Raw genomic sequence first — 12,301 nt, forward strand, 5'->3', positions numbered from 1 at the left:
TGGATCAATTTTGGATCACTACCATCACTTGTCTATTTTAACAATACATTTAGTACCAATTTGATTTTATGGATGACTTTTTCCATTCAAATGACCTATACTGTGATGAATAAAAATTATACACTAAAGGAAAAACCACCAGACATATCTTTTTGTTTTGTTACCGAGGATGTAGGTTTGTTTGCTTGACAACTACCTAATTCAAGGTTTAGTATAAGCAGATGATCTATTTGTACTATAAACCACCAGAAAAATCTACAGAATCAGATTTAACAAGAGACTTCGTGGCGCAACGGTAGCGCATCTGACTCCAGATCAGAAGGTTGCGTGTTCAAATCACATCGAGGTCAGCTGTCATTTTGAAGATTAAATGCTCTTTTCTGCCAAAAAAATACTATACAAGAAACTAAATACTAAGAATGCTGTCTACTTTCAATAATGTGATTATAGCTCAAACTGATACCTATATCACTAGCACATAGTCATTAAATATCTCACCTTCTTATCAGTTCTCATAATTATAATACTAAAAATATCCAGTTTAGAGAATACGTTACTTGAAGGCCAACTCTAAATGTCTGTAATGTAACAATACATTTAAAAGCAATTAGCTTTTCTGGATCAATTTTGGATCACTGCCGTCACTTGTCCTTTTTAGAAATACATTTAGTACCAATTTGATTTTAAAGATGACTTTTTCCATTCACATGACGTATACTATGAGGCATAAAAACTCTACACTGAAGGAAAAACCAGAATACATATCTTTTTGTTTTGTTACCAAGGATGTAGGTTTGTTTGCTTGACAACTACCTAATTCAAGGTTTAGCATAAGCAGATGAACCATTTTTAATATAAACCACCAGAAAATCTACTGAATCAGTTTTAATAAGAGGCAACGTTAGCTCATCTGACTCAAGATTAGAAGGTTGCGTGTTCAAATCACGTCAGGGTCGGTTATCATTTTGAAGATAAAATGCTCTATTCTGCCCAATAATACTATACTAGAAACTAATTACCAAGATTGTTATCTACTTTCAATAATGTGATTATACCTCAAACTGATACCTATATCACTAGCACATAGTCATTAAATAACTCACATTCTTATCAGTTCTCATAATTATTATACAAAAAATATCCAGTTTAGAGAATACGTTACTTGAAGGCCAACTCTAAATGTCTGTAATGTAACAATACATTTAAAAGCAATTAGCTTTTCTGGATCAATTTTGGATCACTACCATCACTTGTCTATTTTAACAATACATTTAGTACCAATTTGATTTTATGGATGACTTTTTCCATTCAAATGACCTATACTGTGATGAATAAAAATTATACACTAAAGGAAAAACCACCAGACATATCTTTTTGTTTTGTTACCGAGGATGTAGGTTTGTTTGCTTGACAACTACCTAATTCAAGGTTTAGTATAAGCAGATGATCTATTTGTAATATAAACCACCAGAAAAATCTACAGAATCAGATTTAACAAGAGACCTCGTGGTGCAACGGTAGCGCGTCTGACTCCAGATCAGAAGGTTGCGTGTTCAAATCACGTCGGGGTCAGTTGTCATTTTGAAGATTAAATGCTCTTTTCTGCCAAAAAAACACTATAGAAGAAACTAAATACTAAGAATGCTGTCTACTTTCAATAATGTGATTATAGCTCAAACTGATACCTATATCACTAGCACATAGTCATTAAATATCTCACCTTCTTATCAGTTCTCATAATTATAATACTAAAAATATCCAGTTTAGATTAAACTTTACTTGAAGGCCAACTCTAAATGTCTGTAATGTAACAATACATTTAAAAGCAATTAGCTTTTCTGGATCAATTTTGGATCACTGCCGTCTCTTGTCTTTTTTAGAAATACATTTAGTACCAATTTGATTTTAAAGATGACTTTTTCCATTCACATGACGTATACTATGAGGCATAAAAACTCTACACTGAAGGAAAAACCAGAATACATATCTTTTTGTTTTGATACCAAGGATGTAAGCTTGTTTGCTTGACAACTACCTAAATCAAGGTTTAGCATAAGCAGATGAACTATTTGTAATATAAACCACCAGAAAATCTACTGAATCAGTTTTAATAAGAGGCAACGTTAGCTCATCTGACTCAATATTAGAAGGTTGAGTGTTCAAATCACGTCAGGGTCGGTTATCATTTTGAAGATAAAATGCTCTATTCTGCCCAAAAATACTATACTAGAAACTAATTACCAAGATTGTTATCTACTTTCAATAATGTGATTATACCTCAAACTGATACCTATATCACTAGCACATAGTCATTAAATAACTCATATTCTTATCAGTTCTCATAATTATTATACAAAAAATATCCAGTTTAGAGAATACGTTACTTGAAGGCCAACTCTAAATGTCTGTAATATAACAATACATTTAAAAGCAATTAGCTTTTCTGGATCAATTTTGGATCACTACCATCACTTGTCTATTTTAACAATACATTTAGTACCAATTTGATTTTATGGATGACTTTTTCCATTCAAATGACCTATACTGTGATGAATAAAAATTATACACTAAAGGAAAAACCACCAGACATATCTTTTTGTTTTGTTACCGAGGATGAAGGTTTGTTTGCTTGACAACTACCTAATTCAAGGTTTAGTATAAGCAGATGATCTATTTGTAATATAAACCACCAGAAAAATCTACTGAATTGGAACTAACAAGAGACCTCGTGGCGCAACGGTAGCGCATCTGACTCCAGATCAGAAGGTTGCTTGTTCAAATCAAGTCGGGGTCAGTTGTCATTTTGAAGATTAAATGCTCTTTTCTGCCAAAAAAATACTATACAAGAAACTAAATACTAAGAATGCTGTCTACTTTCAATAATGTGATTATAGCTCAAACTGATACCTATATCACTAGCACATAGTCATTAAATATCTCACCTTCTTATCAGTTCTCATAATTATAATACTAAAAATATCCAGTTTAGATTAAACTTTACTTGAAGGCCAACTCTAAATGTCTGTAATGTAACAATACATTTAAAAGCAATTCGCTTTTCTGGATCAATTTTGGATCACTGCCGTCTCTTGTCTTTTTTCGAAATACATTTAGTACCAATTTGATTTTAAAGATTACTTTTTCCATTCACATGACGTATACTATGAGGCATAAAAACTCTACACTGAAGGAAAAACCAGAATACATATCTTTTTGTTTTGATACCAAGGATGTAAGCTTGTTTGCTTGACAACTACCTAATTCAAGGTTTAGCATAAGCAGATGAACTATTTGTAATATAAACCACCAGAAAATCTACTGAATCAGTTTTAATAAGAGGCAACGTTAGCTCATCTGACTCAATATTAGAAGGTTGCGTGTTCAAATCACGTCAGGATCGGTTATCATTTTGAAGATAAAATGCTCTATTCTGCCCAAAAATACTATACTAGAAACTAATTACCAAGATTGTTATCTACTTTCAATAATGTGATTATACCTCAAACTGATACCTATATCACTAGCACATAGTCATTAAATAACTCACATTCTTATCAGTTCTCATAATTATTATTCAAAAAATATCCAGTTTAGAGAATACGTTACTTGAAGGCCAACTCTAAATGTCTGTAATGTAACAATACATTTAAAAGCAATTAGCTTTTCTGTATCAATTTTGGATCACTACCATCACTTGTCTATTTTAACAATACATTTAGTACCAATTTGATTTTATGGATGACTTTTTCCATTCAAATGACCTATACTGTGATGAATAAAAATTATACACTAAAGGAAAAACCACCAGATAATATCTTTTTGTTTTGTTACCAAGGATGAAGGTTTGTTTGCTTGACAACTACCTAATTCAAGGTTTAGTATAAGCAGATGATCTATTTGTAATATAAACCACCAGAAAACCCTACTGAATTGGATTTAACAAGAGACCTCGTGGCGCAACGGTAGCGCGTCTGACTCCAGATCAGAAGGTTGCTTGTTCAAATCACGTCGTGTTCAGTTGTCATTTTGAAGATAAAATGCTCTTTTCTGCCAAAAAAATACTATACAAGAAACTAAATACTAAGATTGCTGTCTACTTTCAATAATGTGATTATAGCTCAAACTGATACCTATATCACTAGCACATAGTCATTAAATATCTCACATTCTTTTCAGTTCTCATAATTATAATACTAAAAATATCCAGTTTAGAGAATACGTTACTTGAAGGCCAACTCTAAATGTCTGTAATGTAACAATACATTTAAAAGCAATTAGCTTTTCTGGATCAATTTTGGATCACTGCCGTCACTTGTCTTTTTTAGAAATACATTTAGTACCAATTTGATTTTAAAGATGACTTTTTCCATTCACATGACGTATACTATGAGGCATAAAAACTCTACACTGAAGGAAAAACCAGAATACATATCTTTTTGTTTTGATACCAAGGATGTAAGCTTGTTTGCTTGACAACTACCTAATTCAAGGTTTAGCATAAGCAGATGAACTATTTGTAATATAAACCACCAGAAAATCTACTGAATCAGTTTTAATAAGAGGCAACGTTAGCTCATCTGACTCAATATTAGAAGGTTGCGTGTTCAAATCACGTCAGGGTCGGTTATAATTTTGAAGATAAAATGCTCTATTCTGCCCAAAAATACTATACTAGAAACTAATTACCAAGATTGTTATCTACTTTCAATAATGTGATTATACCTCAAACTGATACCTATATCACTAGCACATAGTCATTATATAACTCACATTCTTATCAGTTCTCATAATTATTATACAAAAAATATCCAGTTTAGAGAATACGTTACTTGAAGGCCAACTCTAAATGTCTGTAATGTAACAATACATTTAAAAGCAATTAGCTTTTCTGGATCAATTTTGGATCACTACCATCACTTGCGTATTTTAACAATACATTTAGTACCAATTTGATTTTATGGATGACTTTTTCCATTCAAATGACCTATACTGTGATGAATAAAAATTATACACTAAAGGAAAAACCACCAGACATATCTTTTTGTTTTGTTACCGAGGATGTAGGTTTGTTTGCTTGACAACTACCTAATTCAAGGTTTAGTATAAGCAGATGATCTATTTGTAATATAAACCACCAGAAAAATCTACAGAATCAGATTTAACAAGAGACCTCATGGAGCAACGGTAGCGCGTCTGACTCCAGATCAGAAAGTTGCGTGGTCAAATCACGTCAGGGTCAGTTGTCATTTTGAAGATTAAATGCTCTTTTCTGCCAAAAAAATACTATACAAGAAACTAAATACTAAGAATGCTGTCTACTTTCAATAATGTGATTATAGCTCAAACTGATACCTATATCACTAGCACATAGTCATTAAATATCTCACCTTCTTATCAGTTCTCATAATTATAATACTAAAAATATCCAGTTTAGATTAAACTTTACTTGAAGGCCAACTCTAAATGTCTGTAATGTAACAATACATTTAAAAGCAATTCGCTTTTCTGGATCAATTTTGGATCACTGCCATCTCTTGTCTTTTTTAGAAATACATTTAGTACCAATTTGATTTTAAAGATGACTTTTTCCATTCACATGACGTATACTATGAGGCATAAAAACTCTACACTGAAGGAAAAACCAGAATACATATCTTTTTGTTTTGATACCAAGGATGTAAGCTTGTTTGCTTGACAACTACCTAATTCAAGGTTTAGCATAAGCAGATGAACTATTTGTAATATAAACCACCAGAAAATCTACTGAATAAGGTTTAATAAGAGGCAACGTTAGCTCATCTGACTCAATATTAGAAGGTTGCGTGTTCAAATCACGTCAGGATCGGTTATCATTTTGAAGATAAAATGCTCTATTCTGCAAAAAATACTATACTAGAAACTAATTACCAAGATTGTTATCTACTTTCAATAATGTGATTATACCTCAAACTGATACCTATATCACTAGCACATAGTCATTAAATAACTCACATTCTTATCAGTTCTCATAATTATTATACAAAAAATATCCAGTTTAGAGAATACGTTACTTGAAGGCCAACTCTAAATGTCTGTAATGTACCAATACATTTAAAAGCAATTAGCTTTTCTGGATCAATTTTGGATCACTACCATCACTTGTCTATTTTAACAATACATTTAGTACCAATTTGATTTTATGGATGACTTTTTCCATTCAAATGACCTATACTGTGATGAATAAAAATTATACACTAAAGGAAAAACCACCAGATAATATCTTTTTGTTTTGTTACTGAGGATGAAGGTTTGTTTGCTTGACAACTACCTAATTCAAGGTTTAGTATAAGCAGATGATCTATTTGTAATATAAACCACCAGAAAAATCTACTGAATCGGATTTAACAAGAGACCTCGTGGCGCAACGGTAGCGCATCTGACTCCAGATCAGAAGGTTGCTTGTTCAAATCACGTCGGGGTCAGTTGTCATTTTGAAGATAAAATGCTCTTTTCTGCCAAAAAAATACTATACAAGAAACTAAATACTAAGATTGCTGTCTTCTTTCAATAATGTGATTATAGCTCAAACTGATACCTATATCACTAGCACATAGTCATTAAATATCTCACCTTCTTATCAGTTCTCATAATTATAATACTAAAAATATCCAGTTTAGAGAATACGTTACTTGAAGGCCAACTCTAAATGTCTGTAATGTAACAATACATTTAAAAGCAATTAGCTTTTCTGGATCAATTTTGGATTACTGCCGTCACTTGTCTTTTTTAGAAATACATTTAGTACCAATTTGATTTTAAAGATTACTTTTTCCATTCACATGACGTATACTATGAGGCATAAAAACTCTACACTGAAGGAAAAACCAGAATACATATCTTTTTGTTTTGTTACCAAGGATGTAGGTTTGTTTGCTTGACAACTACCTAATTCAAGGTTTAGCATAAGCAGATGAACCATTTGTAATATAAACCACCAGAAAATCTACTGAATCAGTTTTAATAAGAGGCAACGTTAGCTCATCTGACTCAAGATTAGAAGGTTGCGTGTTCAAATCACGTCAGGGTCGGTTATCATTTTGAAGATAAAATGCTCTATTCTGCAAAATAATACTATACTAGAAACTAATTACCAAGATTGTTATCTACTTTCAATAATGTGATTATACCTCAAACTGATACCTATATCACTAGCACATAGTCATTAAATAACTCACAGTCTTATCAGTTCTCATAATTATTATACAAAAAATATCCAGTTTAGAGAATACGTTACTTGAAGGCCAACTCTAAATGTCTGTAATGTAACAATACATTTAAAAGCAATGATCTTTTCTGGATCAATTTTGGATCACTACCATCACTTGTCTATTTTAACAATACATTTAGTACCAATTTGATTTTATGGATGACTTTTTCCATTCAAATGACCTATACTGTGATGAATAAAAATTATACACTAAAGGAAAAACCACCAGACATATCTTTTTGTTTTGTTACCGAGGATGTAGGTTTGTTTGCTTGACAACTACCTAATTCAAGGTTTAGTATAAGCAGATGATCTATTTGTAATATAAACCACCAGAAAAATCTACAGAATCAGATTTAACAAGAGACCTCGTGGCGCAACGGTAGCGCGTCTGACTCCAGATCAGAACGTCGGGGTCAGTTGTCATTTTGAAGATTAAATGCTCTTTTCTGCCAAAAAAATACTATACAAGAAACTAAATACTAAGAATGCTGTCTACTTTCAATAATGTGATTATAGCTCAAACTGATACCTATATCACTAGCACATAGTCATTAAATATCTCACCTTCTTATCAGTTCTCATAATTATAATACTAAAAATATCCAGTTTAGATTAAACTTTATTTGAAGGCCAACTCTAAATGTCTGTAATGTAACAATACATTTAAAAGCAATTAGCTTTTCTGGATCAATTTTGGATCACTGCCATCTCTTGTCTTTTTTAGAAATACATTTAGTACCAATTTGATTTTAAAGATGACTTTTTCCATTCACATGACGTATACTATGAGGCATAAAAACTCTACACTGAAGGAAAAACCAGAATACATATCTTTTTGTTTTGATACCAAGGATGTAAGCTTGTTTGCTTGACAACTACCTAATTCAAGGTTTAGCATAAGCAGATGAACTATTTGTAATATAAACCACCAGAAAATCTACTGAATCAATTTTAATAAGAGGCAACGTTAGCTCATCTGACTCAATATTAGAAGGTTGCGTGTTCAAATCACGTCAGGGTCGGTTATCATTTTGAAGATAAAAAGCTCTATTCTGCCCAAAAATACTATACTAGAAACTAATTACCAAGATTGTTATCTACTTTCAATAATGTGATTATACCTCAAACTGATACCTATATCACTAGCACATAGTCATTAAATAACTCAAATTCTTATCAGTTCTCATAATTATTATACAAAAAATATCCAGTTTAGAGAATACGTTACTTGAAGGCCAACTCTAAATGTCTGTAATGTAACAATACATTTAAAAGCAATGATCTTTTCTGGATCAATTTTGGATCACTACCATCACTTGTCAATTTTAACAATACATTTAGTACCAATTTGATTTTATGGATGACTTTTTCCATTCAAATGACCTATACTGTGATGAATCAAAATTATACACTAAAGGAAAAACCACCAGACATATCTTTTTGTTTTGTTACCGAGGATGAAGGTTTGTTTGCTTGACAACTACCTAATTCAAGGTTTAATATAAGCAGATGATCTATTTGTAATATAAACCACCAGAAAAATCTACTGAATCGGATTTAACAAGAGACCTCGTGGCGCAACGGTAGCGCGTCTGACTCCAGATCAGAAGGTTGCGTGTTCAAATCACGTCGGGGTCAGTTGTCATTTTGAAGATTAAATGCTCTTTTCTGCCAAAAAAATACTATACAAGAAACTAAATACTAAGAATGCTGTCTACTTTCAATAATGTGATTATAGCTCAAACTGATACCTATATCACTAGCACATAGTCATTAAATATCTCACCTTCTTATCAGTTCTCATAATTATAAATCTAAAAATATCCAGTTTAGATTAAACTTTACTTGAAGGCCAACTCTAAATGTCTGTAATGTAACAATACATTTAAAAGCAATTCGCTTTTCTGGATCAATTTTGGATCACTGCCATCTCTTGTCTTTTTTAGAAATACATTTAGTACCAATTTGATTTTAAAGATGACTTTTTCCATTCACATGACGTATACTATGAGGCATAAAAACTCTACACTGAAGGAAAAACCAGAATACATATCTTTTTGTTTTGATACCAAGGATGTAAGCTTGTTTGCTTGACAACTACCTAATTCAAGGTTTAGCATAAGCAGATGAACTATTTGTAATATAAACCACCAGAAAATCTACTGAATCAATTTTAATAAGAGGCAACGTTAGCTCATCTGACTCAATATTAGAAGGTTGCGTGTTCAAATCACGTCAGGGTCGGTTATCATTTTGAAGATAAAAAGCTCTATTCTGCCCAAAAATACTATACTAGAAACTAATTACCAAGATTGTTATCTACTTTCAATAATGTGATTATACCTCAAACTGATACCTATATCACTAGCACATAGTCATTAAATAACTCACATTCTTATCAGTTCTCATAATTATTATACAAAAAATATCCAGTTTAGAGAATACGTTACTTGAAGGCCAACTCTAAATGTCTGTAATGTAACAATACATTTAAAAGCAATGATCTTTTCTGGATCAATTTTGGATCACTACCATCACTTGTCAATTTTAACAATACATTTAGTACCAATTTGATTTTATGGATGACTTTTTCCATTCAAATGACCTATACTGTGATGAATCAAAATTATACACTAAAGGAAAAACCACCAGACATATCTTTTTGTTTTGTTACCGAGGATGAAGGTTTGTTTGCTTGACAACTACCTAATTCAAGGTTTAATATAAGCAGATGATCTATTTGTAATATAAACCACCAGAAAAATCTACTGAATCGGATTTAACAAGAGACCTCGTGGCGCAACGGTAGCGCGTCTGACTCCAGATCAGAAGGTTGCGTGTTCAAATCACGTCGGGGTCAGTTGTCATTTTGAAGATTAAATGCTCTTTTCTGCCAAAAAAATACTATACAAGAAACTAAATACTAAGAATGCTGTCTACTTTCAATAATGTGATTATAGCTCAAACTGATACCTATATCACTAGCACATAGTCATTAAATATCTCACCTTCTTATCAGTTCTCATAATTATAATACTAAAAATATCCAGTTTAGATTAAACTTTACTTGAAGGCCAACTCTAAATGTCTGTAATGTAACAATACATTTAAAAGCAATTCGCTTTTCTGGATCAATTTTGGATCACTGCCATCTCTTGTCTTTTTTAGAAATACATTTAGTACCAATTTGATTTTAAAGATGACTTTTTCCATTCACATGACGTATACTATGAGGCATAAAAACTCTACACTGAAGGAAAAACCAGAATACATATCTTTTTGTTTTGATACCAAGGATGTAAGCTTGTTTGCTTGACAACTACCTAATTCAAGGTTTAGCATAAGCAGATGAACTATTTGTAATATAAACCACCAGAAAATCTACTGAATCAATTTTAATAAGAGGCAACGTTAGCTCATCTGACTCAATATTAGAAGGTTGCGTGTTCAAATCACGTCAGGGTCGGTTATCATTTTGAAGATAAAAAGCTCTATTCTGCCCAAAAATACTATACTAGAAACTAATTACCAAGATTGTTATCTACTTTCAATAATGTGATTATACCTCAAACTGATACCTATATCACTAGCACATAGTCATTAAATAACTCACATTCTTATCAGTTCTCATAATTATTATACAAAAAATATCCAGTTTAGAGAATACGTTACTTGAAGGCCAACTCTAAATGTCTGTAATGTAACAATACATTTAAAAGCAATGATCTTTTCTGGATCAATTTTGGATCACTACCATCACTTGTCAATTTTAACAATACATTTAGTACCAATTTGATTTTATGGATGACTTTCTCCATTCAAATGACCTATACTGTGATGAATCAAAATTATACACTAAAGGAAAAACCACCAGACATATCTTTTTGTTTTGTTACCGAGGATGAAGGTTTGTTTGCTTGACAACTACCTAATTCAAGGTTTAGTATAAGCAGATGATCTATTTGTAATATAAACCACCAGAAAAATCTACTGAATCAGATTTAACAAGAGACCTCGTGGCGCAATGGTAGCGCGTCTGACTCCAGATCAGAAGGTTGCGTGTTCAAATCACGTCGGGGTCAGTTGTCATTTTGAAGATTAAATGCTCTTTTCTGCCAAAAAAATACTATACAAGAAACTAAATACTAAGAATGCTGTCTACTTTCAATAATGTGATTATAGCTCAAACTGATACCTATATCACTAGCACATAGTCATTAAATATCTCACCTTCTTATCAGTTCTCATAATTGTAATACTAAAAATATCCAGTTTAGATTAAACTTTACTTGAAGGCCAACTCTAAATGTCTGTAATGTAACAATACATTTAAAAGCAATTAGCTTTTCTGGATCAATTTTGGATCACTGCCGTCTCTTGTCTTTTTTAGAAATACATTTAGTACCAATTTGATTTTAAAGATGACTTTTTCCATTCACATGACGTATACTATGAGGCATAAAAACTCTACACTGAAGGAAAAACCAGAATACATATCTTTTTGTTTTGTTACCAAGGATGTAGGTTCGTTTGCTTGACAACTACCTAATTCAAGGTTTAGCATAAGCAGATGAACCATTTGTAATATAAACCACCAGAAAATCTACTGAATCAGTTTTAATAAGAGGCAACGTTAGCTCATCTGACCCAAGATTAGAAGATTGCGTGTTCAAATCACGTCAGGGTCGGTTATCATTTTGAAGATAAAATGCTCTATTCTGCCCAATAATACTATACTAGAAACTAATTACCAAGATTGTTATCTACTTTCAATAATGTGATTATACCTCAAACTGATACCTATATCACTAGCACATAGTCATTAAATAACTCACATTCTTATCAGTTCTCATAATTATTATACAAAAAATATCCAGTTTAGAGAATACGTTACTTGAAGGCCAACTCTAAATGTCTGTAATGTAACAATACATTTAAAAGCAATTAGCTTTTCTGGATCAATTTTGGATCACTACCATCACTTGTCTATTTTAACAATACATTTAGTACCAATTTGATTTTATGGATGACTTTTTCCATTCAAATGACCTA

General features: G+C 31.8%; 7 non-coding genes across 7 annotated transcripts; all 7 read left to right on the top strand.

Annotated features, from left to right (window-relative positions):
- The first annotated feature begins 278 nt into the window (after positions 1-278).
- TRNAW-CCA (transfer RNA tryptophan (anticodon CCA)) lies at positions 279-350 on the top strand. Its single transcript has one exon. It is a non-coding gene; the product is annotated as a tRNA-Trp (tRNA).
- Positions 351-1,500: 1,150 nt separating this feature from the next.
- Positions 1,501-1,572, top strand: TRNAW-CCA (transfer RNA tryptophan (anticodon CCA)). The gene has a single exon. It is a non-coding gene; the product is annotated as a tRNA-Trp (tRNA).
- A 1,150-nt stretch (positions 1,573-2,722) lies between these two features.
- TRNAW-CCA (transfer RNA tryptophan (anticodon CCA)) lies at positions 2,723-2,794 on the top strand. The gene has a single exon. It is a non-coding gene; the product is annotated as a tRNA-Trp (tRNA).
- Positions 2,795-6,389: 3,595 nt separating this feature from the next.
- On the top strand, positions 6,390-6,461 carry TRNAW-CCA (transfer RNA tryptophan (anticodon CCA)). Its single transcript has one exon. It is a non-coding gene; the product is annotated as a tRNA-Trp (tRNA).
- A 2,354-nt stretch (positions 6,462-8,815) lies between these two features.
- Positions 8,816-8,887, top strand: TRNAW-CCA (transfer RNA tryptophan (anticodon CCA)). The gene has a single exon. It is a non-coding gene; the product is annotated as a tRNA-Trp (tRNA).
- A 1,150-nt stretch (positions 8,888-10,037) lies between these two features.
- On the top strand, positions 10,038-10,109 carry TRNAW-CCA (transfer RNA tryptophan (anticodon CCA)). Its single transcript has one exon. It is a non-coding gene; the product is annotated as a tRNA-Trp (tRNA).
- A 1,150-nt stretch (positions 10,110-11,259) lies between these two features.
- On the top strand, positions 11,260-11,331 carry TRNAW-CCA (transfer RNA tryptophan (anticodon CCA)). Its single transcript has one exon. It is a non-coding gene; the product is annotated as a tRNA-Trp (tRNA).
- The last annotated feature ends 970 nt before the right edge of the window (positions 11,332-12,301 follow it).

The sequence above is a fragment of the Taudactylus pleione genome, unplaced genomic scaffold (genome assembly GCF_031769625.1).
Source record: "Taudactylus pleione unplaced genomic scaffold, aTauple2 ptg000393l, whole genome shotgun sequence".
In the NCBI taxonomy this organism is placed as follows: Eukaryota; Metazoa; Chordata; class Amphibia; order Anura; family Myobatrachidae; genus Taudactylus; species Taudactylus pleione.